The 25,069-nt window shown below is 36.0% G+C and overlaps 1 protein-coding gene across 8 annotated transcripts in view; it reads left to right on the top strand.

The window, feature by feature from the left end:
* TFPI (tissue factor pathway inhibitor) overlaps positions 1-25,069 on the top strand; it is a 210,293-nt gene that overhangs the window by 54,764 nt on the left and 130,460 nt on the right. For all 8 annotated transcript variants that reach the window (XM_090144375.1, XM_090144371.1, XM_031604400.2 and 5 more), the window contains one exon: positions 24,881-25,054. The gene's annotated coding sequence lies outside the window, so the exon portion shown is untranslated. The remainder of the gene's footprint in view (positions 1-24,880; positions 25,055-25,069) is intronic.

The raw sequence follows: 25,069 nt of genomic DNA on the forward strand, positions 1-25,069 counted from the left end.
ATTTTCACTAGGCCACAAGCTGTTTTTTTACTTTGAAATGTCCAGGACTGAGTATTGCCATTAAACCATTAGTGAGAGGCTTATGCAAACATGTAACAAGAAAGAAATCTATCTGGGAGAGATGCTGGGGTGATTTTGCTCTTCATCTGAGCAGTGGTACCGTAGATGCTTGATCTTGGGTTATAAGAGAATCAAACAGGAATATGTGGAGTGATAATTTGTAGTAGATGACAATACTCAGTGCTTGGACCAAGTACTTTAACGAAATTTGACCTACTCTAAACATAAGGTTACAAGAGGCTGTTTGATGTAACTATTTCTCAGAGCTTAGCTTGAAATTTACTCTCAAGCTAATGAAGCATTGACGATTTGATTGTTATTAGTTGCTAGACTATGCGTAGGGGATCATATTAAAGAAAACAAACTGTTTAAGATATTTCTAATGTGACAGGTTTAGTCAGACTAATGTATTCTCTTTTCATGCTTGCAGAGTGCCACCTGCATGCATGCTTCTAGCCTTGAGAAGTGGCTACAGCTACTAATGAACAGCTGGTAATTTTCATTCTTGAAGTATTTCGCTTAGGCTTACTTTGCAGTAGCAGGCTTATGCATGAAAATAGAAACTTGTCAATGTGATCTATGCCCTGCTGGTATCTGGTCCTCTTAGAGAGACCAGAACTGGCTGACATACTATAAGTCATATGGTCTATAATTCAGCAAGCCAAGAATTGCCACAATACCTTCCAGATTAAATGCCCAGTCTGCAATTTTTTTTTTTAATTCAAGCTTTTAGTGATTTAAGCTGAAAAACAGTAGCAAGGTGACAAAGGTATTTATGCAAAATATACTTGTAGAAATTAGTCTTTCCCGAAGTTGAAGTTTCCTGACTGTACTCTGCAGACTTTGGTAAAATGATCATAGTTTCATGTGCAGTGATCATAGGAGCAATACTAATACAGTGTCACTTTTTAAAATAATGGATAATTAATGTTATGAGTGGTTGCCCATAAGCACTTGTGACTAGATTGCAGCTGCATTAAGGAAGAAGTATGGCATGGTTTTTATTGAGTCAGTCCCAGTCTGATGTTGATATTAGCAAAGGAGAAAAATAATTGATGTTTTTCTTGTTATTTGCTTGTTCATCTGCTCTAGGTGGAAAAAGTGTAAAGAGGACAGGGCAAGCTTTTCCTATAAGCTCTACTTGTTTTTCTCTCCTTAAGTTTTTTTTCCCTTCCCCAGCAGCAAACAAAACATTGCTCTGGCTCATAGTCCTGAGCATGGCAAAAAGAAAAAGCAGTCTGCCTTCACTAAGAAAGAGTTTTCAGCTGGAGACTAGAGAGGGTGAGGTGATCTGAGGATTATGTGTAATAAGATCTGCCACAAAGTAAATACCATACAAAATGGCACTCAAAGTGAAACACAGCCAAGATTTACTGAGGGCGAAAATCAATGAGATGTATCAAGGCAACTAGGTGCCAAAGGAGACTGCTGTTCATGTTCAGGGTATTTCTCAGATGACAGTGTGCTATTTTTCTTCTGCAAAGAAGGACTTGTGTGCATTTACTTGTGCTCTGTCAAGCAAAAGAAATGAAAATGTTTGGGCTGTGATATGAATGTTCTGGCAAGGAAAACGTTAGCTCAAATGCTTAAGATGTATTTATTCAACTTCAATAGAAGTTGCAAAGGAAAAGTAGTAAATGTAACTTGTGGAGACAGCTTGGATGTGAATAGATAAGGCATTTGCTATTTTTAATGCTTTAGATACAATTTCACACAGTTCAAACATGCTACTCATATGTGCACCCATTCTCTCTAAAGAGTAGAAGGTACAAAAAATAGAATTGCTTTATACTGCATTGATATTCTAACAGCTTTTTGTTATGCAAATGCCTGTGTAATATCAAAACCCAATTTGAGCTTTTCTCTTCAGGGATGGATTATTATAGCAGTTACTTGATGCAATGAATTCTTTATTGAGAACACTGCTTTGCATAGATGCTGTATGATAACAAGTTCCTGTGATCAGTTATAATTGTGGCTGCTCTGATTTACCTCCATAAGACATCCTATAAAATGCATGAGGTTTTGGTTCAGTTATATCCTATATTAAGTCACTCCTTACACTGGTGTTGCAATGGAGTTTTACAGTGGGCTTTTTGATTAACACAGTACACATGTCTGTACATAAACATGACAGAAAAATTCAGTAATTAAAATAAAAATAGGGGTAAACTATTCAAGATTTTCCAGGCAGGGGAGTTTGCTTTAGGAACAAAGTAGTATAAATTTGAGGAATCTTCAAGTTGTCTTAACATTTTTGTAGTTGTCCAGACCTGTAGATCTAATTGGCTTGAAGATCATATCTGCTGCATCGGTAGGGTTGCTTTGTATAAATAGTGTAAATTTTTTTCAATCAACATGCTTTTACAGTAATGTTTTGTTCTGGGAAGTTGCTTGAGGATGGCTGAAATTTTACGGCTCTGATAAGGTTAAATCCAAAAACTTCAACAGTATCTTTATGAATTTGGGGCTATTGTTTTGACCTGCTGATCTAAGGTTCTGTGCCAGCAATCCCCTGTGAAACATGTAAATGCATGCAAAAAATCTGTTTCAGTATGACCACAATAAATTATGTGCCTTTCAGAGCTTGTTATCATTAATCCTGAAAAAGAGAAGAATTATAAAAGTAATGTCTATTTGAAGTTCAGCTGTTCTTAAATATCTATTACTGTGTACTTATTTTGTGCTCTAAAATTACAATACAGGGCAATCTAACAGCCACGTCCTTCTAAACAGCTTCATTATAGTTGTGTTATCTTGGAAATAGATCCTATTTGATCACTTTGTGGTCTTGTACACCTTTTTCCAATTGTTATTTCTAGTCTCTTATGTAGTTTAAGTTCATGTAGAGTTGGTAAATGTTAAATCTAGTGTAAATATTAATATTAATGTTTTAACTAGATAGTAAATTATTGCATTTTATGTATATTGGATGAATTAACATTAATATTTGGACCAGGCTGTGAATAGCTGAAGAATATCTAGTAAGGAAGTGTACGAGATGTACTTTTAAAGGTTGTCTTCATACTCTTCCATTGGAACTATAGCCATGTTGTGAAAAAGTTCCTAGCTGGAAGTATGGCAAGTGAATAAAGGATGTGAAGTAGAGGTAGTTAACTTGATTTTGTTTGCTTCTGATTCTTATTTTTCTTACATGAATTTTATTTACTTCTTGCAAGATGGGTGTAGACCTGATCTTTTAATGAATGGGCAAATAGAACTCAAACAGAGCTTTCCTTTTAAAAATTACTTCATTAAATGCAAGGGAAAACCTCTACTCATTTTTTCTGTAGAAACAGTTGAATGTTTCTTTCATTTCACTAAATGCAAGGTTTAGTGTTGTAGTAAATATTAAATTAAAATGAGAATTGCAATGATGTGGAAGTTGACCTGTAGTAATCCAATGGTTGTGTCTATGTGTATCTGGTGACTGCTCATTTTTGATGTCTCAATATGGTTTTTAAATACTGAAAAAGTCAAACTGCTTGAATCATAAAATAGTGTCTAGCCTAACAGCCTCAGCCAGGGACTAGCATTAAAATCATTGAATTTGGAAAGCTAAAGCTTCTAACAGTGAGGAGTGGAGCCCACTTAGGCATGTGAAAAGGTGCCTCTGAATACTAAGAAAGCAATAGAAATGACTAATGAAGACAAAATCAATGAATTACAGTAGAATTTTTTTATAAAATTCCCTTGAGTAAAAAGCCTGTGTATCTCTAATGGAGTGCAACTTTGAATTAATGTTAAATATATTTATGCTTTGAAATAAATTAGTAGTAAGTCAGTAATGACTGACTTGCCAGAGTGCTATTACATGTAACTTAGGGTAGTCTGTTTTCTACATTAGAAAATCTGATGAGCTCATTGAGGGTGTTAAATTCCAAAACTTAGGTGTCTAAGGTTGATAGTAGCATCTAAATAAACAGTTTTAATTAGTATTTCTAAAAACTTACTCTATTTTTACTTGAACAGGTGAACTGAAAATTCATTGATTAAACCAGGGTATCTAATTGCTCTCATTCTAATTACAAGCTGGATGCTTCCAGCATTTAACACAAAACTTGAGTAAGTTTGATCCGTAATAAAGAATAAATCTCTTATACTTGTTTCTGTTAAATGAAGTTCTAGTGAACTTTGCTGTATTCTCTGTGAACAACAGCTGAGATTTTTTACAGCCAGCTGACAGAACTCACTGTCAGGCTAATATCTTTCACTGTTGTGTTTAAATCTGTGTTGTATTTGAGAATAGACAAATTCTTCTCAATGGTGTTCATATTCACCCCTCAAAATCCTGAAGTAGTAGTCCTCTTATGGTGCCTAGGATTAGCATGTATAAAATTAAACTTGAACTTACCAAGTGTTGTTTTACAAACTTGTGTTCTCACTGAGAATAGCTGTCAGTGCTTTTGGTTGTTTTGTTCTTACATGTGATACCTTTAGAACTAGTTCTTAGCTTCAGAATCTGTTGAGGCTAAGAGGTCTGAAACAACGGTTATCATTACAAATCTGACTAGCCAAAAATACTGCTTCAAGTGACCAATTCAAAGTTCATGAAAAATAACTGAGTAATCAACATTGCTTTTGTGACTACTGCTAACAGCTCAACTCATGACCTTTTGCCTTTTTCCCCTCTTAGTATTGCTTATGTAAAGTGATTATTGCTAAGTGCTCCCGCATGCTAAAGTGCATAGTATAGAACTTAGATCATCATGATCAACATTAACATAATGCTTCTTCAAAGGCCTTAAATGGGACATCAGTACATCTGTTGTGAATTCTTAGCATTTTGGGCTTTAAGAAAGTTCCTCTTAACCAGTTCCAGGAGCTGTATGGGGCTGGAAGACTGAAGGACTGGAGTGTTACTTCGCGACAATTGTAAGAAAAGGAGATGAGGCAGCTGGTTAAAGAAGAAACCATTATTTTTTTTCTTCTTTCCAATATGGCTTTGAATTCTCTCTATTCAAATGTCAATACTGAGAGCCCATCCAATTTGTTTCACTAACAGCTGCTACCACGAAGCTCAGAGGGACTGGGCTTTATTGGAAAAGATTTCTAGCTATGATATGAATGTCAGAAGTTGACTGCTATCAGGAGTAGATCTGCACTGTAGGTGAAGAAGGGACTTAGCAATCATTGAGTGAGCAGGTAATAGTGAACACTGATTCAGATGTGCTGTCTAATCTTTTGTCCCATTGAAAATTTCCTAGTAACAGCTGCTCGTCATAACAAAGGGTATGTCTAAAGGAGCAGGTCTTCCCAAATGAGTAAGATGAATGGTACCATGGGAGGGAGTATTGTCTACATTACTCCCTTGCCAGCTAATTAAAATGAAGTTCTGATCTCTCCTTAGATATTACAGCTGCTTGAAATCTGTAAATATTGACCACTGTACAACATGGACACCATGTTGCTTCTTAAACTGCCATTTGTAGAATTTAACTGTGGAAGAATGAGATGTGAAGACAGCTTGTTTGTTCTTATCTTCTAGCTACAGTTAGCTGGTAAAATGAACTTTCTGCTTGCAGTTTCACTCAGTTAGAAATACAAGAAGAGCATTAAATAAAATTTGATTTCAGTAAATTTTCAGTTATCCTTATGTTTACAAGTAGCGTTGATAGCAAAAAGACTTGTGGTAGAGGGCAGAAACAGTCATAAGCTTGATCTGATCTGCTGAGCTGTGGTTTGTGTGGGGAATTGATCTGGCAAGGAAGCAGGTCTTCTGTTGTGTCTAGATGGCCACTGATACCTTTGTCCTGCTACAGTATGTATCTAGCAAGAAAAAAACTAATGGCTTTTATCAGGGAGATGCGTTCTGAGGCATTTTATATTCAGGAAATTCATTTCACTGATTTTTTTGGATGACCATCCACGAGCCATCTAAACTATTTGACAGTTTGCCTGCAGTGTGTTCTTTGTGTGATACTGTTATAGTTGTCTCCAACTGTTGCATTTGATATGAAGGTTTTCAAGCAGTTGGGTAAGTGAGGTTTATGAATGTGGCTGTGATAACATGCTACTGATTTCTTAACTCTGAACATTATAAACCTAGTGAACAAGTCAATCGAATTTTCACTGTATTGGTTAGAACAATGCAGGTGTGATAGAAAAAGAGTTCTGTGATGCAGTTTCATATGATTCAAGGTAGTCATGCTGAGCATTTCAATCTTTTTATATTTTCTGATAAACCTCTGAAAAGGGCAGCTTTTAAAACTAGTTTTGATGAGCACTAAGTTTAACTCATGTCAGTGTCACTGCTTACAAGCTCATGTGGGGCTTTTCAAGTTGTCTCTTGACTTAGAGATTAAAGCTGTTGATGTGATTATTTGATAAAACAAAATAGAAGTTGGGTGAGGGGTTATTTTTGTTGTAGTTTTGACTTTGTCTTGGATGTGTATTCCAAGTTTTAAAGGCTAGTCAGTTGTTGGGCAAGCTGACTTAAATGAAAACAGGCATCCTAGATTAAAAATGGGATTATACTCATGTTTAGCACAACACAAGTGGGCTGTGATAAGGTTATGAAGCATTAATTCTTTCTTATGAGACTGCTTTCAGCCCTGTGGTAGTCTTGTGGTGCCAGCAATACTGGTCAGGGAATGGTGGAGCTTGATTTCTGTACTGCCAATTTGAATAAAATGGGTGCAAGGGAGTGGGCTGTGCACATTACAATCATATCTGAAGCTTGTGGACAGATGTATTGACTTACATGCAGTGAAGTTAAACACACATACTGGAAACCATTATTTTTTCCTTTTGTATGAAGCAATCATGCTCATGATTACTTGTGAATGAAGAAGAAAATCCCTATGCTCTTTGACTGTAGCTCAAGCAGTGGCTTTCCTCCCTTTTCTTTAATTGACTGGAACAGTTAAAATGTGGAATATCGTTTTTTTTGTGAGAATGTTGATACAGGAGTTATTAAATGGCACTTATGAGTGGTGTTGACCCTGATATCTTTGTGAAATACAGAGGTTATCTGGAAATTTGAACTAGTTGATGTGTCTATTTCTGCAGCTTGTGGGAATTGTTCTAACTTATTCCCTGTGGAAGGATTTCATAGATTGAGCTTCCTAGACAATATGAGTTACAGGGAGGAGGGGGGGAGGTAAAACTAGTGCTCTCACTAATGCTAGACCTATGCCCAGGCATTTCTGGGGAAAGGATAATGCAGGCTGCAAACCACAGCCTGCTCTATCCCTGTTGCTTACTTCAGAACAGCATTAAAATTCCCTGATATGGTTGTCTGCAAAAGGTCTGTGCTGCTTTCATTTGAAGGCAATTAGCCAACATAAGCTGTCAAGAGTTTTACTTCTTCAAGTAAGGTAGCAATTAACTAAGAAGTGTGTATTCTGATCCAAAACCTTAATACATCAAGATTATACTTGAAATGCCACTTGTAGCATTGTGCCTTTATCTGGCAGAACAAGCAGTTCTTTTCAGCGTTAGTGTTTACTGTGAGATCTAGAAGAATTTAGTTATCTCTTGGTAGCACTTGATCACTTAGGCAGTGCCAGTAGGCTGATAACATTTCGAGCACGATTTTTCTAGAATATTGTAACAGTCTGTTTAATAAATAAAAGCCTGAAATGTTTCTTTAGGAATAAATGGATGTGGTGTTGTCAAAGCCATTCAAAGCAAAAGTGTTCCTGGTGTTTCAAAAAAGGTGTTCTGCTGGCTGATACAATCCATGGGATTATTACAGTCCACAGAACTCTCAGAGATTTAAAAAAACAAAAAAAAAAAACAAAAAAAAACTCTTCTGAATGACAATGTGCTATGCAATGAATGCTATGAATCAAGCAAATAATGGAATAGGCTTACATTTAATTTCCCTATTCCTTTTTCAAAAAGGAAAAAGGCAGTTTCTGCTTATGGTTTAAATGAAATTAGGTACCACGAAATCTTGCAAGGAATTCCTATACCCTATAATAGGGTTCTCTTCTCACCTAGTAGTACCTAAGAGATTAGAGGACAAAAATCTACTAACATTTGAGTAATAATTATGTTAAAGTATAATCTGCTAATTAGCAAGCCCCTTTTGGTTTCTGATTTTGAAAGCAATGTTTTCCAAGTATGTTGTTTCCACAGAAGCAAATTTCAGATGAATTTCAATAAGTTTTATACAGAATGTTATTTCAAGGAGTTTCCTTCAAAATATTTTTTTTCAGGTACTCTCAGAGGAAATAGTGTTTCTTATTTTTCAGTGCTAAGAAACAAACATAACTTTGTACAACATATGGTTTGACGCAAAATTGGCTCTTGGTAAAAGTGGCTTTTTGAGATCAAACAGTTAAGTTAATTATAAATGGTTTTCTGAGGATGTTTTCATCGTTAATTTTTATTAGACACTTTTACATTTATTGTAATTATGATATGCATTGAAACTTTAGAGCAAGTGCATGGATTAATGAAGTTCTCGTTATAGTTTTTGTTGTGCATGCATATTACCAAGATGCTCCTGTAGGCATTTAGTTTTCATTACTTAAAATAAATTGCTTGGGGGCAGTGTTGTCAAGAATCTCTGCTTTGACTTTAGATGCACTTCCTACACACCTGACCCAACCATTTGGAAGTATGTGGGAATCTTTGATTTATTACTCAAAATCATTGCAGTAATGATACTAAATTCTATGTAGTTTGGAGACACTTAAAGGAATAATTTACAGACGTTCACATAATAAAAACTCATTGCTGTGATTCAGTCTCCTAGGATATAATCAGTGTGGATTTTAAAGATGATGCTGATGAAATGAAAGATAGGGATGATTTTGCTGCCATTTTCAAAAGCGTATAACACTAAGAGTTGAGTTTGTATTGGTTTTTTTGCCTTGAGCATATTTCCCTGCCAGGAGATGTGAGATGGTGCAGCAGTAACAAGTTCTTTCATGCTGCGTATAGGAAAAGTGATCTTCAAATTGATGTGACGCTCCGTCATACTTCATAAATCTCCTTCTTCTTGCTGTGAAGCAGTACTAATCATAACAGTTAAGGTGAATGGAAATATTTTTAATATTTTAATCTCTGCAAGTATGAAATAAAGCTTCACCAGGCCGGAATGTGAAATGTTGTCAGATGATGATAGTTAATGCAGGCTGGCGACTTCTTGAGCCAAATAATCTAGTATGTCCAGACTGTGCAAATTGGAAAATGTCTAATCTCTTATGTCCCCAGATTAGCTTATAAAAAGTGTTTTGTTTTAGCCTGTCTGTGTTGCTGAGCTTGTAGGCCTATTCCACTAATGCTCTTTAATGAAAAGGAAATATGTCCTATAGTTTTCAATCTTCACCCCCAAATGATAGTCAGAAAATCTAATACTATTAATTTTTCATCTTAATTTTTTGAATGATTTCAGGACTTTTCATTAAGTGGTCTTGTTGCTTTTATTCCTTTCAATTATCTAGTGTGCTAGATACATTGGTCCATAACCATTTAATTTATAAGTGAGATTTCTGTAGCTTTACAGAGTATTTGTCTGCCTTTTTATTGTTCCTGTATTGAAAATGCTTTTTGTGCTAACAAGTAAGTTGTATTGCAGTACCAGACATGCTCACTTAGAAATGTTTTTAAAAATTAATTCTGTATTTTCATTTGCTTCATTTCCTTGAATTTCTAAGTATAACACTGAGAAAAGTATTGGAACAGTTGGTGCTGTGCAAAACAGTGCCAGATGCTGTTTTCATAATATTTAGTGCTATTTCTTAAATATGGAAAGTAATGTGCCAATTTTCTCAGAGCAGACTTTTTTTTACAATGCCTATGTTCTATCAGTCAGCAACTTGAACCTGGATTTCTGCAGATTAACATCAATAAAATCCAATTTTAAGTTTTATTTCAAGTAGAAGCTTCATATTATTTTGCTTTTAGGGTAAAGGTTTAACTCAATTTAAAAAATAGCCTTTGTAACATTCAGTTCTGTGAAAGCTCTCCCATTAATGGGGAGAGTAAAAGTATATTTAACTTAATGAGAAAAATACCTTCCTATCCTCTCGCATCTATAGAGCTGTAAGCAGGCACTTAACGTTTCCAACAAGATTATTGGTAACAGTGACTGGTTTCTTTGCAAGATACAACAAATGCTGCTAAAGAGTACTTAAAAATGTACCTTTAAATATGTAAAAGTGCATAATCAAAATCCTTCTGCACTTGGTTATTCTCCTGTTTCATATTTGAGTTTATTACTGAATGTACTTCTTGAGGCTGTTAAGCACCATCATTTATGTGTTGTTGGTTGTTTCCCCTTTCTGGAGAGGACTGGAGTGAACAGATTTGAAAGCCACAAAAAAAAAAAACCTTAGCTTCTTCTGTTTTTTCATTTAAGAAAGAATATTATGCATTCAGAGAGGCAGAATTCTTATTTCCTGAATTTTCCAGCAAAATTTTTAATTGTGACAGTTGTAACATCAGCTGCGATTCCCACATTGGTTGTGGAATCCTTGCTGTGGCCACCAGCTGTCTATCAGCTTGAGAGATGTTTGCTTGAGCTCGAGCTGTGGATGAGCAGCAGCAGGGAGAGATGCAGGGAGGAAGGTTGTCAAAGATAGTGATTTGATGTGCTATTGATAACAAAAAAAAATATTTTAAAGTAAATGTTGCAAGTGCCTTCTAATGAAGGTGGTATTTTATGCTATTCTTAATTGTTCTGGTTCTAGAAGTGTCAACCATTTTCATGGATTCTCAGGAGCAGCACTGGAGGGTTTGTGAATCCCTTGTCCTGCTCTCCCCTTATAGCTATTTCCTCTTATTTCTATGCTGCTCATTTTCAGAAAGAGTAAGGCACCTCTTTGCTTCCCCTTGATTCTTTGAGTGATGTGAGAATGCTGCTAGCATGCTCCCCTTGTTTCTAAGAGCATCTTTAAGTAAATTAAGTGAATGACCTGACAGCACAGAGTAACTTCTAACTCAGGAAGAAGTCAAAGGAGAAGTCAGCTGAGAAATTTGTGAGTAGAGTTTTTAACTGGAGAAAACAGCATACTCTCAATTTTGCCAGTGTTTTGGGGCTGGTATCTCAAAATACCATGCTAACTTAGCAAAAATTTTCACTTGACAGCAACAAAATTTAGAGCTATTCTGTTTTCTGTAAGGCATCCTCAGGCTGGTAAAAGCTATTCCTTGCTGCTATCTGGTGTAAGAGAAGATGCAGAATGGGAATAGAGTTGATCATGGCTCGCTTAGCATGCTGCATTCCACACTGGTGCCCTGTGCCCATTATATCTTTGATTTGCTTTTTCAAATCTGTAAAATACATTTTATGGAAGCTTGGGAAAAATGAGAGTAGTGATTAGCTTTGTGGAACTGTAAATTATTCACTGTTGCTGAAAAGATATTTAAATTACAAAAAGGTGCTTAAAATGGCATGGAAGGCAGGAAGTACTTCTCATTATTTTGATTGGTCCTTTTTTTCAGATCAGTTAGCACTTCTCTTCAAAGACAGCCCCACAAGGCTATTTGACATTATTAAGGTGCCCTAAATCCTAGGGAGCAGATTTCCTCTCGCTTGCTGAAATGATCCTCTGTCCTTGTTTTCCCAAAGAAGAAATATAGTTCAGGAAAACCCAGTTTCAATATTCTAAGAAACCTTGTACAGTAATTGACTGTGCTGACAACTGCAAAGTGTTGCAAAAAACTCACTAAGAAATATTCAACACAGCTTTCTTAAAAGGTCTTAACCTAACTTATGTTTTGCAAACTGAACTTTATGCTTTTTTTGGTAATTCCTGGTTGTCTCACATCTGACCTCTGTATAAAAATACTAAACTGAGATTTCTTCCAAATGTTCTACACTAAATGTAGATTAACTTTTTTCCTCATAAAATGTGTTGTGACAGCTGAAGTCTAAATGGATACTTTATGTTTTTGGTAAATTTCTTTAGTGTTGAAAAATACTACACTGTAGCTTGACACTAAAATTTCTCTTGAATTTTTTTCGTCATTGCCTTTTCTTGAGTCAAGCTGTGCCTTTTAATTCTGGTGGTGGTGTAAATGGGAATAATATGTGGAAGAAAGTCATCATTGGAACTTCTAATTCCCCATCTGATAGTTTTCTGGCTTTAGGCCAAGTTGCTAAAATAAACTCATAAAATGGCATCACATGTCTCTTGCTTGTAAGGATGCTTTATTGACTGATTTATACCTTTAATATTTTTACAGAGCTCTTCATGATGCTCAATTTTATTCAGCCTCCCTTTCCACTCCCTAGTTTTTTTGGTTTTTTTTTTTGTGATGGCCAAAATAGATTTGATGGAGGGAAGGAAGTATTTCTCATCACTATTAAGAAAAATAGAAGTACAAGACAAAAATGTAAGGGTACCACTTATAAGCTTGCTTTCATATGGAAATATTACTATGAATACAGAATATGTGGACATCATAAAGTATGTTCCGAAGTGATCCTGGGCAGCTTTACCTTCTGATCCCCTTGTAAAGAGTCTGATAGATAAAGGGTTATGTGAGGACTGCCCCACAAGTAGCCTTTTTTATTTTGCTCTGTTGGTCTGTGACATCAGAGGTGGATGTTGGTGGTATGGCAGAAGAGGCTGAACCTTCTCACCAGTATTCAGATGTGTTTTGTTGCTGTGTGACAGATGGCGACAGAGGGGCAGTTTGACAAAATGGTGTCTGACAATAAAGTGTTGATGAAGCTAAGTTATGGAATTGTATTCCACCATGTGGAAAAAATGTCTCCCACTAACATTGATTTCCAGTTGTTGAACATCCATGGAGGCAAAACAGCGGATGTGAGCACAGTGAGGGGTGGGTGGTGCATTTCAGCAGTCATGCTGGTGATGTGAATGACAAGCCATGCATGCCACAGAGTGAAGAGCATCCCAAGTAGTTCATCTGTGTGAATCAGAGAGATATGCCCAGGGAACTGTGCATAGAACTGAAGACTGGGTTAATGAGTTGCAGAAGACTTGGAGCATTTTCTCAACTAGTGTACTTTGTGTCTCTCAGAATGCAACTTGCTTAATGTTTTGGGACATGTCTTGTACTACTGGAATTCTGCTATGTAGCTCTGCCTCTGCTGTTGAAAGTAAAATATTTGTTTTGTAAATTTTGCAGAACATTAGGCATTTTTCCATGGCCAGTCCTGATCTCTAACAGTATTTGCACTGCAGTTATCCTAAACTTAACTTGTCTAATTATGTTTGTGTATCTTAAACTAAGTATAAATTCTAGATCAGTTAGAAACAAATGAAGTCATTAAATTACGTTTTAGGAGCCAAAGCAATATTGTATGGTGACTGGGTGGTTTTGTGCAGACATCAACAGCTGTGAAAGCAGTGGCACCCAAGTCCTGCTATTCTTCCAGTGTTAGTGCAGCCAGTGTCATCAGAAACTCATGAACCCTATGAATTAAACTGATTAAAAAAAACTTCTGTAGGGTAATATCTTTGAAATTAGGATGAACTCAAAACCTGTTGAGGAGGATGTGTGATTTGAAAGGATGCAGCTTCATCAGTGAAACTTAAAAGTAAAGTTCAAGACAAAGCCATAATCTTTCACAGAGTATTCTGTGTGTATATCTTAAATGCTAATTTTAATCCCTATAAGTGACTTCTAAACTAGACACGATGCTGCAGTCGTTTTGAGAATAATAGAATTTCACTGTTGCCTGTTACCTGATGAGCCTTCACAGAACCAGTATGAAAAAAAAAAAATTAAATAACACATACTTCAGCAGCTCGTGACTAGGAAAGTTCTCCAGCTATTTCATGGAATTTGAAATACTAAAGACAAAGTTTCTTGGTGTTGGGTATTTGTTTCTATAAAAGTCTTCTGTTTGCTTGTATGACTGCTATATGCTGAGGGCGCTATAGTGTAGTTCATGGCCAGGAAAAAGAAACAATCTAAGCATGGGGATAGGAAAGAGTTGTAAGAAAACTAACAAAAAGCACTTTGTGTCATTACACCATATAGGAGCAAGCAGTGAGACTGTTTTGTAGAAGAGGTGACATTCTTGGTCATAAAAACATGCATGAAGAAACTTGCTTTCTGTGCTACCATTTTTATCTTCCTGTAACTGCTGCCAGCACTCCGTATGGGTTGAGAAGTCTTTATTCAATCCTGAATTAAATGCTCAGTTATCTACTGAACAGTGTTTTCTGCATTTGAAAATTCTTAGGGAGAACTGGGTTTAAACACTGCTGAAACCATGAGAGGTGTGTGATGGTAAAAACAATTCCAGTAATTAAATACTCTGGGTGTCGCTTTTAAGCCCATTAGTGAGTTAGCCATTACTGTTCTGATAGATAAGATCTGACCATTACATATCACTAAACATCTGTTTTATATAGCCATCTTGAACGTCTTTACCTTTTCTCCATTTTCTTAAGTCTGTGGTAATGAAGCCTGAAGTCTTGTTTTTCTGATGTTTCTAATATATTTGGTAGGAAAAAAATAACAGGATTCTTTCCTTTGCAAAATATTGGTTTTAACATGAACTGCTTCTTAGAGTTTTTTCTCTGGCAGTGTCTGGAAATTGGATGCACAGAATAGTACTGTTTTTTCTTCCACTTCTTTACAAGTTTCTTAATAATTCATGTTGCTAGTTGAGCGAGGTGTTGTCATAATTGAATTAATTCTGAACAAACCCTGTCAAGCTTTGGTACCAGGTTTACCACCACTCTTATTCTACAGATGAATTTATATGGATTGAAAGGTAGATCAAAAGTCTCTGGAGTTTAACTTAATAAGTTTTCTCAAATAATAAACAACTATATGTAACAAAACAAAGAAACAGTATGAACTACAAACCAAATCTCATCTGTGGAACTCTCCAGCTATGAGATAAAACATGCTTGAATGATGTGTTGAAGTACTATGTGCAATTTATCTGGTTCAGTATTTTCTCATTTGCCTAGACATATTTGTTCAGTGAGATACTAAGCTGTAATGACAGTGGTGCTGAAGGAAAAGAGAAGACAGGTAGTTTCTTTTAGAGCCCAAATTTACTGCTGCATTAATACAGCCCTTCTGAGGATGCCTTCCAGAAAAGCATCCTCTATATTTTTCAGGGGTAGGCTGCTTCGATTTAAATATCCAACAGTACTCTGCAGACTGACTCAGAAAAAGCTGCTTTGCAAATGTTTATTAGGAGTAAGCACAGTTGAAAAAAGAAAATGGGAAACAGTAAGAAAAGAAGGATAATTCCATGGGGAGAGTACCAGCCAAACAGGAGCAGAATAAAAATATTATCAAATAAAACTACACTGATTGAAGAAACTTGGAGGACTGTGTAATAGAGATTGACTGAAAAATGTAGCGTAGAAGTGCCAAGATTTCTCTATCAGTAGCAAGATGTTCTCTTCAGAGCAAGGTCAGGCAAAAATTGAACAAAAGAATTGTTTTTAATTGTGTTTCTGCAAAATTTGTCAAATCCTGGACGTAAAATCTCTTGTACAGCAGTAGACTAGAAAGAAGTGTTAAAGGGCAAAGTTAAAATCAGCATTTCGAAGCTGGCAGAAATTGAGCTCAGTGATCAGTAATGTGACAGGAGTCATAGGAGGTCTATTTTGCCCAATATCCAGTTGAACTGGTGCCAACAGCAGATGTTTGGAGAAAATTGAGGATGAGCAAAGCAGACAGTCATTTCCAGGCTTTCCACAAGAAAAAAAGCGTGCAGCTTCAAAAGATATATGGTTTAGGAACTTCCCACTCTGTAACTAGTCATTGCTTTTTGAGTGAGCAGTAAGATGCTCTGAAATCTTAGCATGTGAATTGGCTCAGATGTCTTTTGTTAGATGAACTCCTGCCTAGCAGAGGAGAAGAGATGCCTCTCTTCATTCTATGCGAAGCACGTGTCAAGTAATCTTTTCTATTTGACTCCAGAAACTACTATTTTAGAAAATGTGAACATAAAAAAAATTTCAACTTTTTTATGGTTTCTGAAACAAGTAATTTAAAAATTCAGGCAGAATATTCCTTAGGAAAAGAACAATAGCTTATTAGATTCATCTCTTCTATAGTTTTTGACAGTAAAGATGTCTGCACTTCCTGATGAAGCACTAGACCATTGGAAATCTTAAATTGTCATTTAATCTTTGTGCAGATTAGCTATAAGCAATTATTAGATAAATTTGTGCATGCTAAAGCTAACTGTGAGAAGCTGCCAGAGATAAAAACAATAAGACAAGTGTTAAACACCTTTTATTTTTGAAGAAATTGAAGGAGCTATTTGTTCTCTTGTTAACAAATTCTTCTGAATCACATCTCTTTATATGTGAACAGTGGAAATAACTGGTTTGAAATGTGCACCTGTTTAATTTTCATACTCAAGTCTTACATTTAATGTCTTCTTCCTAGTCTTCCCTTATGTGTTGGTTCTTAGCAGTTGATTGTAAATTAAATTTCAGATTATATGTAAGACTAAAGTGAAGTGGCTGTAAAGAACCTATCTAAAAAGTCTGTTTTTAACTTCAATTTTAATATAATCAGTTGTACAATGATTTTTCTGACTTATTTCTTATTTGGTGTTAGATGTATTATAGTTTTATTTGTAAACCCTTGGTCTTTTAACATAGATTGATCTAGGCAGGAAACATTCTGCCTTCATTTTTACTTAGTCCTTGTGCCAATTTTGAAGGCCCTGACTTCTGTCTTAATTGCTTGACTTTTTTTTTTTGCCCTGTTATTCCATTCTCTGTACCCTCAAATATCTTAAGCATATACTCACAGGTTCTCCTATTTAAGAAAACATTTATTTCCAAGGCCTATTAACCCCTTTCTGGGATACTGTAAGATGGAGCTGAATGCTCCCTCGAGGTTTTATTTCATTTCAAATATGCCTTTAAATCACAGTCTGCAGTGCTTTGAAACTAAATGCGATAATTACTTTTCCTCTCTGTGATAGTTTTGCAACTTAGTTATGTAGAATTCTTTAATTGATTCCCCTCCCACTATAGTAAATTATACTGTAAAATTGGTGAGTTGGTGTAAAACAGTACATTGGTAGCTCCTTTATGTTGTGGCATGTAGTAGAAATGCATGTAATGAGTGGTCATACAGAAACCAAAAGATTTGCTGACAGTGAATGTCTCTGAAATGATAGAAAATAGAAGAAAAAACATCAAATCCAAGCCTTGCAATTACTAGTATGAAATGATTAAATCCCAGCTGTTTTTCCCTTGCCATTCCTGAAAATATTTTTCAAATGCAGAAATTTCATTTCTCAAAATTAGAAACTTGAAATCTGACATGCTGTAAAGTGTCAATGAAAACAGGTGAAGGCATTGTGTTTTGTAAAATTCTGGGGCTTTTGTTTTGCCAATATTAATTCTGTGATATGTTAAGGATGTACTATGTTAGAACACTATGTTACAGGCTGAGAAAGTCAGTGGTGTGCAGTCTGGAGAAGAAAAGGCTCCTGGGAGACCTGTGAGCAGCCTTGCAGTGTCTGAAGAAGGGCTATAGGAAGGAAGGGGATGGACTCTTTAGCACTGTCTATTGTGACAGGACAAGGGGAAAGGATTTCAAACTAAAAGAGGGGCAATTTTGGCTGGATATCAGAAAAACACTTTTATTTTTTCCCAAAATCAGTACTATGGCATGGGCACAGGCTGCCTAGGGAGGTGCTGGATGCCCCATCCTTAGAGATTTTCCAGGTCAGGCTGGATGGGGTTCTGAGCACCTGATCTAGCTGTAGATGTCCCTGTTGACTGCAGAGGAGTTGGACTAGATGGCTTTTAAGAGTCTCTTCTAATTGAAATGATTCTAATATAATAATCATAAGTAGTAAAAGCTCTTCACTGTTAAAATGAAACTAACAGCTTGGTACTGATGGAGAAATGTTTTCATCTACCCAGCATTACATTTAATTGTGTGTGGAGTACAAGGGGAAGGGGCGTTCTGATGCTTTTCAATTGGTGTTGACATAGCTATTCTCTTAATTCATTGTAACTGAACAATTTTGGTTTTTAAGTCATGCTTGTATAAGAATACAACTGTTAATTTCAAATCTTCTGTTTGTAGTACTGAGAGAGTGAAAAACATTTCGTGCAGATGTATTTCTATTTCTTATGCACAAGCTGAAAATCTTTTACTTGGAAGCAATAATTGCATTTTTATTAAACATGAGTTCGAAGGATATTTTTCAAGCTCTGAGGCTGTTTTTTCTCATAGAAAAATCAATATAATCAGTCCAACAGATAAAGCTAGTAGCACTATTGCTTTCAAGATTATGTATAATTGCCTCTTCCTTTACATTCTGTTTATCAGACTGTTGCTATACAGTCTGATTAGATGTAAAAGAAGGATTGCATACTGAGTACTTCTCCCTTCATAATTTTGAATAATTAGTGCTTATTAAGCAGGCGATGCTACAGTTGAAGCCCGTGAGATAAGGAATAAGCTTTATAGGTGATAGGTGAATTGTTACTGCTCTGGAATGGAAATGCTCAGTTCATGTTTATTATTTTCAGTTTAATTTAGTAATAACGAGTATAAAATAGGGAGATAAAGTTGCTCAGGATTGTCTCTGTTCAAATCTGATTGTGATCAATCAGCTCAACTACCTGCCCTTTTCCCTGCCGATTTTATAGAACCTGGCTGAGGAATACTGATGCTCAGTTTCAATTTCTTGTTAATCAGCACAAGTGCTGTTAAGAACAGACACTGTCTGGATGCAGACTGTATAATTACTCACTTCAATGTGATGTTAATCTTGTAATCTTTACCACTTCTAAAAATAGTATAAGAGAGGAAGTACAAAATTTGTGTGGAAGAACTCTTCTTGTACTTGCTTCTCACAACTAATTTCAGCCCCCCTCCTCAGATTCTGGTCTATTTCTCAAGTATTTTTTTCTACAACTGCTGAATTTAATACATCTCAGTGTCCTGCACTATATACATGTCTGCTACTTCAGGCTGTTTGAATTCTGCATTCTATCTCATAGCTTCCAGTTCAGCTTCAGAGGACAGTTTCAAGTTTCACTACAAATTGTAGCTTTCCTTTTTTTATCAGATGATTTATTAAAACTCAGGATGATTTGGCTGGTGTATGTGTTTTGTTGTATTTCATTAATCCTGATCCATTTCATAAGCTATCTTTATTTAACTGTTATTCACTACATGCTTTTAAAATACTGAAGTAGCATCAGAAATATGAAGTAAAACCTATTCCAATTACTCAGCTTTCTCATCCAGAGTTACTATGGAAAAAGCAACTTCATACTCATAAATAGAATAAGACAGGTGCAGCAGCTTTATTAAGTTCTGAAAGAAAGAAGCCTACATCATATGCATTTCCTGTTTCTATCTGTGAAGTTAAGTCCTCAATTAGATCAGTGATAACCACAAGGGCACAAGAAACAAGAAATTGCTCTTGAAATGAGTGCTTTGGCAGTAAAACAGCAGGCTACAATAGGTAAACAATGCACAACATGATTCAGAAAACCCTCCATGTAATTCTGATGTTGTTGCCATGCTCAGCATGTGTGCTCAGGACTAGCAGTTTTACTTAGCCAAAGATGAAAAGAAGGGTATTGCAAGAACTACTCTGCTCACTTAAGAACTTGAGTCATTTCCCAATGGATTGCTTCCTAGTGTAACTTGGAATCCAAATGACCTGAAGCCAGCTCCTTATTTCCAAGAAACAGTTTTGACAGTGGTCCTCTGGGTGTAAGATATCTTTGGGCAGTGTGGTGTATGGAAAAGAAAAGAATAGCACTGGGACTGTGTTCTTTGTAACCTGATTTTTCTGCAGTCAAGGTAACTATGGGAATGCTCTCATGTAATGCAGTGCCTTTAGATAACATCATTGCTTAGACAGTGAAAAGACAGTTGACAATACATTTATGTAATTTGAGATAGGATCTGATTGTACGCTTGCATTATGTGCAAGATGATTTCTAAGGAATTCTGCACAATTGGCTGTTTCCAGGCATTGTTTGGGTCTGGAAAGGAAGTTCTGATTTAGAACAGTGTTATGAGATGGAAGGAGTAGCAAGGTACCTTAGGGATAGTCTGCTCAGATGTAGTAGCAGTAGGTGCAGAAGCAGGGAAAGGATCTGCTTACCTTAGAAGGCTCCTATGGTCCTTTAGTAGGCAGAGGCCTCAAGAAGAAACACTTCACTTCCATTGCCAACCCTTCAATGAGATCAGGGAAGGGATGGATCCTGGCTCCAGCCCTTCTGGCCACTCAGTGCATTGCATGCACCTGAGTTCCCCTGGCTTGGCCCTGTCTTCTCAGCTGGTGCTCAATCACCTGTTCAAGTTGTGACTCTGCACTTCCAGTACAGACAACTACTGGATTCAAGTTCTGGAAAGTAAGGTGAAATATATTTCTTTCAGTTCAGATATTAGAAGAGCAGTCCTGTGTCAGGAAAGATCTGTACCCATGCGGACATGTCTTCAGGAGTGAAGGCTGTTGACTGATCACTGTCTGCTGGGAGAGCTAGGGGAAGAAAAGTGATCTGGGAGGAAATAGTTCATTGTGCTCTGTTACTAAAGCATTGTCTAGAAAGGTCATTTTTTGGTGTGGAGTGTGCTTTGCTGTCCAAGTAAACTAACACAGAGGAACTGAAGTGCAATTTGAACAAGTACCTGGTAAATTAATCTTGTATTAGATTCTGTGTATGGATCTATGAATCTGTATTAATATACAGTGAGTATCTGGAATATTTTTTAGTATGGAAAATACTTGAATAATAGTTTATGATGCTTAGAGCAAACTGGATTTGCTTGAGAATCAAAATCGTTGTATCACTTTTGAACCTTAGTTTTAGCCCTACATCATTACTATGCATTAAATATTAATACAAAGCCTCAACGCAAGTGCAGAGACTAAACTATCTGGGTCTTTCATAATTACTTTGTTATGGTAACCATTGTAACAAGGTTAATGATATTCTTCAGATGTATTTGGATGTGTTGAACTTCTTCCCTAATTTTGCATTGCTTAGCTTTTTAATAAAACAATTTGTTTAAATGCACTAGCTCTGATGTTCCTTTACATATGACCTCGTTCTACCATGACTTAATTTTACTCCTAGTTTAGTATTGCTTCATGTGGGGAAAAATTGGATTTAAACTTTGAAAATGCTGCTGCTTGTCAATTGCTTTATTCTCACCCACTTCCAATTTGATGCTTGTTGAACACGATGTGATCTGAACGTTCCCATTTGGAGCTGGTGGTTTCATGCCCCACTAAATCCATTTCAGCATTCACCTGTATGATTCCCCAATCATTAAAACTGCTTATGCCATTTTCTAATGCTTTCTCCTTTATTACTCAATAATAACGTCCTTGGGAAATGTTGAATACTCAAAGGCAATATTTTCACTGCTAGCTTAACTTGTTTAGTACTGGAATAAACCAATATCTGTTATTACATTTCTCCTGAGAAAGGATAGATGGCACAGAGGAAGATTTGCACAGAAAAAGATCTTCTAGACGTACCCTATGACTATCACTGGAGGTGTAGGATGAGTTGGAGCATGAATAGAGAGCAGAGTTAAAACTCCCATGCTTTTGATGAGACTTTATCTATTGCTACTTGTATCTGTTCTTGCCTGTGTCTCTTCACATCTGAATTGTTTGTTATCTTTTGTCCACTCAAAAGAAAAGGTAACACCCCTTTTGTCTGGTAATTTTTTACCTTTTGTTTTTTCCCTTGATTTCTGAAATCCATCTCAAATTTTCATCTGTTGCTTTTCCACTCTCTCTTTATTTATAAATAAGAGGAATGAAAGAACTCACAGTATATGATGTGTCAGCTTAGACTGCAAGTCTTTCAAGATGGGGTCATCTTAGGTATAGTACTTCCTCTCAGTAGTCTTGTATGAACTTAAGATCATTGCCATCATAAATATAACTAATAAAGTTGAGACCAGGTAGGGGCTGCCAAGATTCAGTGATTTCAACGTGCCTTTCATCCTTCTAGTTTACCTGAGCCGGACGTATAGATTTACAATATCTTTTCAAGCTTAAAGAAGGTAGATTTAAGTTGGATATAAAGAAAAACTCTTATACAGTGAGAGTGATGAGGCACTGGAACTGGTCACCCAGAGATGTGGTTGGTGCTCTGTCCCTGGAGACTTACTGGGACAGGCTGGCTAAGGCCCTTGGCAACTTGATCTAGCTGTGGTATCCCTGTTTATTGTGGGGCAGCTGGACTAGATGGCCTTCTTAAAAGTCCCTTCCAACTCTAAGGATTCTACAAATCTGTGCTCTTGTAATGTCAAATGGGAATATATGCGGAGAGACTGGTTCCACACTCATTAATTAGACAGAGTACTTGGAGTGTACAAGATCTGCATTGTGGATTTTCCTTGGTCAAGGGACGCATTACCAGAAGTTATAGACTATTTGAAGGGGCAAATCAGGTACAGCAACCCTTCAGGGAGCTCATGTTTGTTTTCTAGCTGCAAGGGAACCAGAAGGTGGTCTGGGGGCTAAGCAGCCCACTTGGAGAAGAAATTGGGTTTTTCAGTTTGTTGGGCCAGGTTGTGTTGAACTGCCTTTAAAATGCATTTGTTCCTGCTGTATTTATAGATCTAGGTGTTTAAGTAACTTCTATTGAAACTGTAAGTAGTATTTAGTAAGAATGTAGGAAAATCTGTAAAGAATCTTGAATCAAGTTTGAAGAGAAAATGAGCTTATTGAACCTTAACTCTAGGAAATAAAGGAAATAGATAATTAAACTATGAATAGGAATAAGCAGTGCAAAGATGAAAACCATAAAAATCTGCAGTAGGGAAAATTAGAAGATTAATAGACATCTGGCTGTGGTGCTGAGCATTTCCATCGATCAGTGTCAGAAAATACTGCAGCTCCTTGGTGTCTCCAGAACTGAGTCCAATAGAGGCAGAAGAAAACGGGCATGACTTTAGTGGAAGATATTAAATCTAACAACAACAATAACAACAACAACAAAAAACAGCCCACCACAAAATAAAAAAACTAATTGGCTGTCATCTTTGTTTCTGCATGTAAAATACTTGCCATATTAATCTATGGAGACATCAAGCATGTGGGTTGTTGATTATTAATACAAAGGAAAAATGTTTCTTTGTTTAGCTGATTGCATGCAATGGTATCACTTCATGATTTGAAATGCAGGTGATCTGTCTACCCTCAAGCAGTAAAAGCAAATTCAGAATGAAAGTAGAAACAAATGAAAGAAAATCAGTAACATTGTAACTAATTTGGTCAAAGAACTGATGAAATCCAGCAAACAGTATAGGTCTGGGTGGTATTTTTTCTTATCTCTGTGAAATGGTGTTTTTTACACCCCTAAAGTCATGTTTTGGGGCATTACTATGTTCGATAATAAAACTGAAGTGCACTGAAAATGAAATAATTTATATAATGATAGCATAAAAAGCTGTTAAGATGTAAAAGACTTAAATGAATAGTATTCATTTCTTTATTCCTTTATTCTTTTTTTTTTTTTTTAAGAAAAAAGCTATTAAGCAAGCATAATTTTGTGTTTGAGGAAGATATTAATTTCCCTCTCTTGCCTCAAGACTGATTATTCAGATTGCTTCCACTTCTGGGAGCAGTGCAAAAAAGATAGTGCTAATTCTATAATGTAAGTGATAAATGAGTTAATGAGAAGCTAAACGAATGCAAGTTTGAATTCATAAAGTTGCTGTGGATTATTCTGTTGAGAAGACTAAGCTATCCTTGCAGTTATGGTACCTGTACTTTCCAAAGTGATTCTTAAAAAAATTCTGTCTATTGACTGGGGGGAGAGACACATTATATATATAAAAACAACAAACAAAACAAAAAAAAAAAAGAAAAAAACAAGAAGCAGAACTTACTGTTCAGTCCTAAGAATGAATGTGAATCATTAATAAGCTGTGAGGAAAGATCTTGTTATTTGATAATAGTGGTTCAGAAAAGGAAAAATGGAAGATATTTGCCAACAGGTTGAGGTTTGTTATAGATTGCACAGTAAAAGCTGTTCTGTTTTGACAAGTCACTGCTGCTGTCAGAGCAGGAAACACAACTTAATGCATTTCGTGTTTAAAGATACTTTTGTATTTAATGATTACCTGTTGTTAGTTACATTTATATTGGTTTGGGTGACAGATACAGTAGTCTTAATTTATCCCTACTTTTATGTTGCCATAGTTTTCCACTCTTCAAGTTTGAAATGACTTGGTTGGCAGAGAAAAATACTTGTTTTGGCTTTTTCTTTTGGCATTTATTATCTCTTACTGAAATATCTGTCCAGTGATTTTATGTACTTTTATAGGTGATAAAAAAGGCAGCTTTAACACCATGACAACCAGTAAGTTAGGTTATTGGACATGAAGCATTGTTGTTACTCAGCATATAACACTGAGAGTAATGGTATTAATGTAAGGAAAAAATCGCCTGGCTACTTTGAATCACAGGTGATGCTAAACAGATTATCTTCTAAAACTTAAAATCTGAAAATTCAGCACTTGTTCTCATTCTCTTCAGCCCCACTCCAAAAAGGAAAGCTTTGGAGGAAACTCTGCTTTTAAATTGGATCAAAATACTTGTAACATTTTCCTAATCTCCACAGATTAATTAAAAATACTGAAAAGAAAATGAGTTTTTTTTAATTTATGTAAAAAGCTTTGGATTGCAAATGTCTTACTGCTGTAAATTACTAAAACCTAACTGATAAAATAAACTAGAGTTGAAGATGAACAAGAGAATAATTTCAGACTTGAAGCTGACATTCCATATGTTGGCAAGATGTGTTGATTGTAACTGCTGCTGCTAGTTTGGCACAAGAATAATGTCCTGAAATGTCATAGATGAAAAGTGATGTGAATGTCTGTTCTGTATTGACCCTACCCTGAAAATAGAATGTTTTTTTAATGATCATTTCTGTGTTTGTTTTAGGAATATAATTTGGAAGATGTGAAATGGCAGCTACTGAGCAATTTATGGCTAGACTGGATAACTGCTTTAATTAGAGCCTGCCCGATGTTGATGTACTTGTAGAAATGGTTTATCTGTATAACTGAGAACATGACTCAAGGGAGAGTTTCCTGCTGCTGAAGTCGTTCAAGTCAGGTAAGTCTTAAACCT

Source organism: Phasianus colchicus, chromosome 7, assembly GCF_987193195.1.
Source record: "Phasianus colchicus chromosome 7, bPhaCol1.hap1.1, whole genome shotgun sequence".
Lineage (NCBI taxonomy): Eukaryota > Metazoa > Chordata > Aves > Galliformes > Phasianidae > Phasianus > Phasianus colchicus.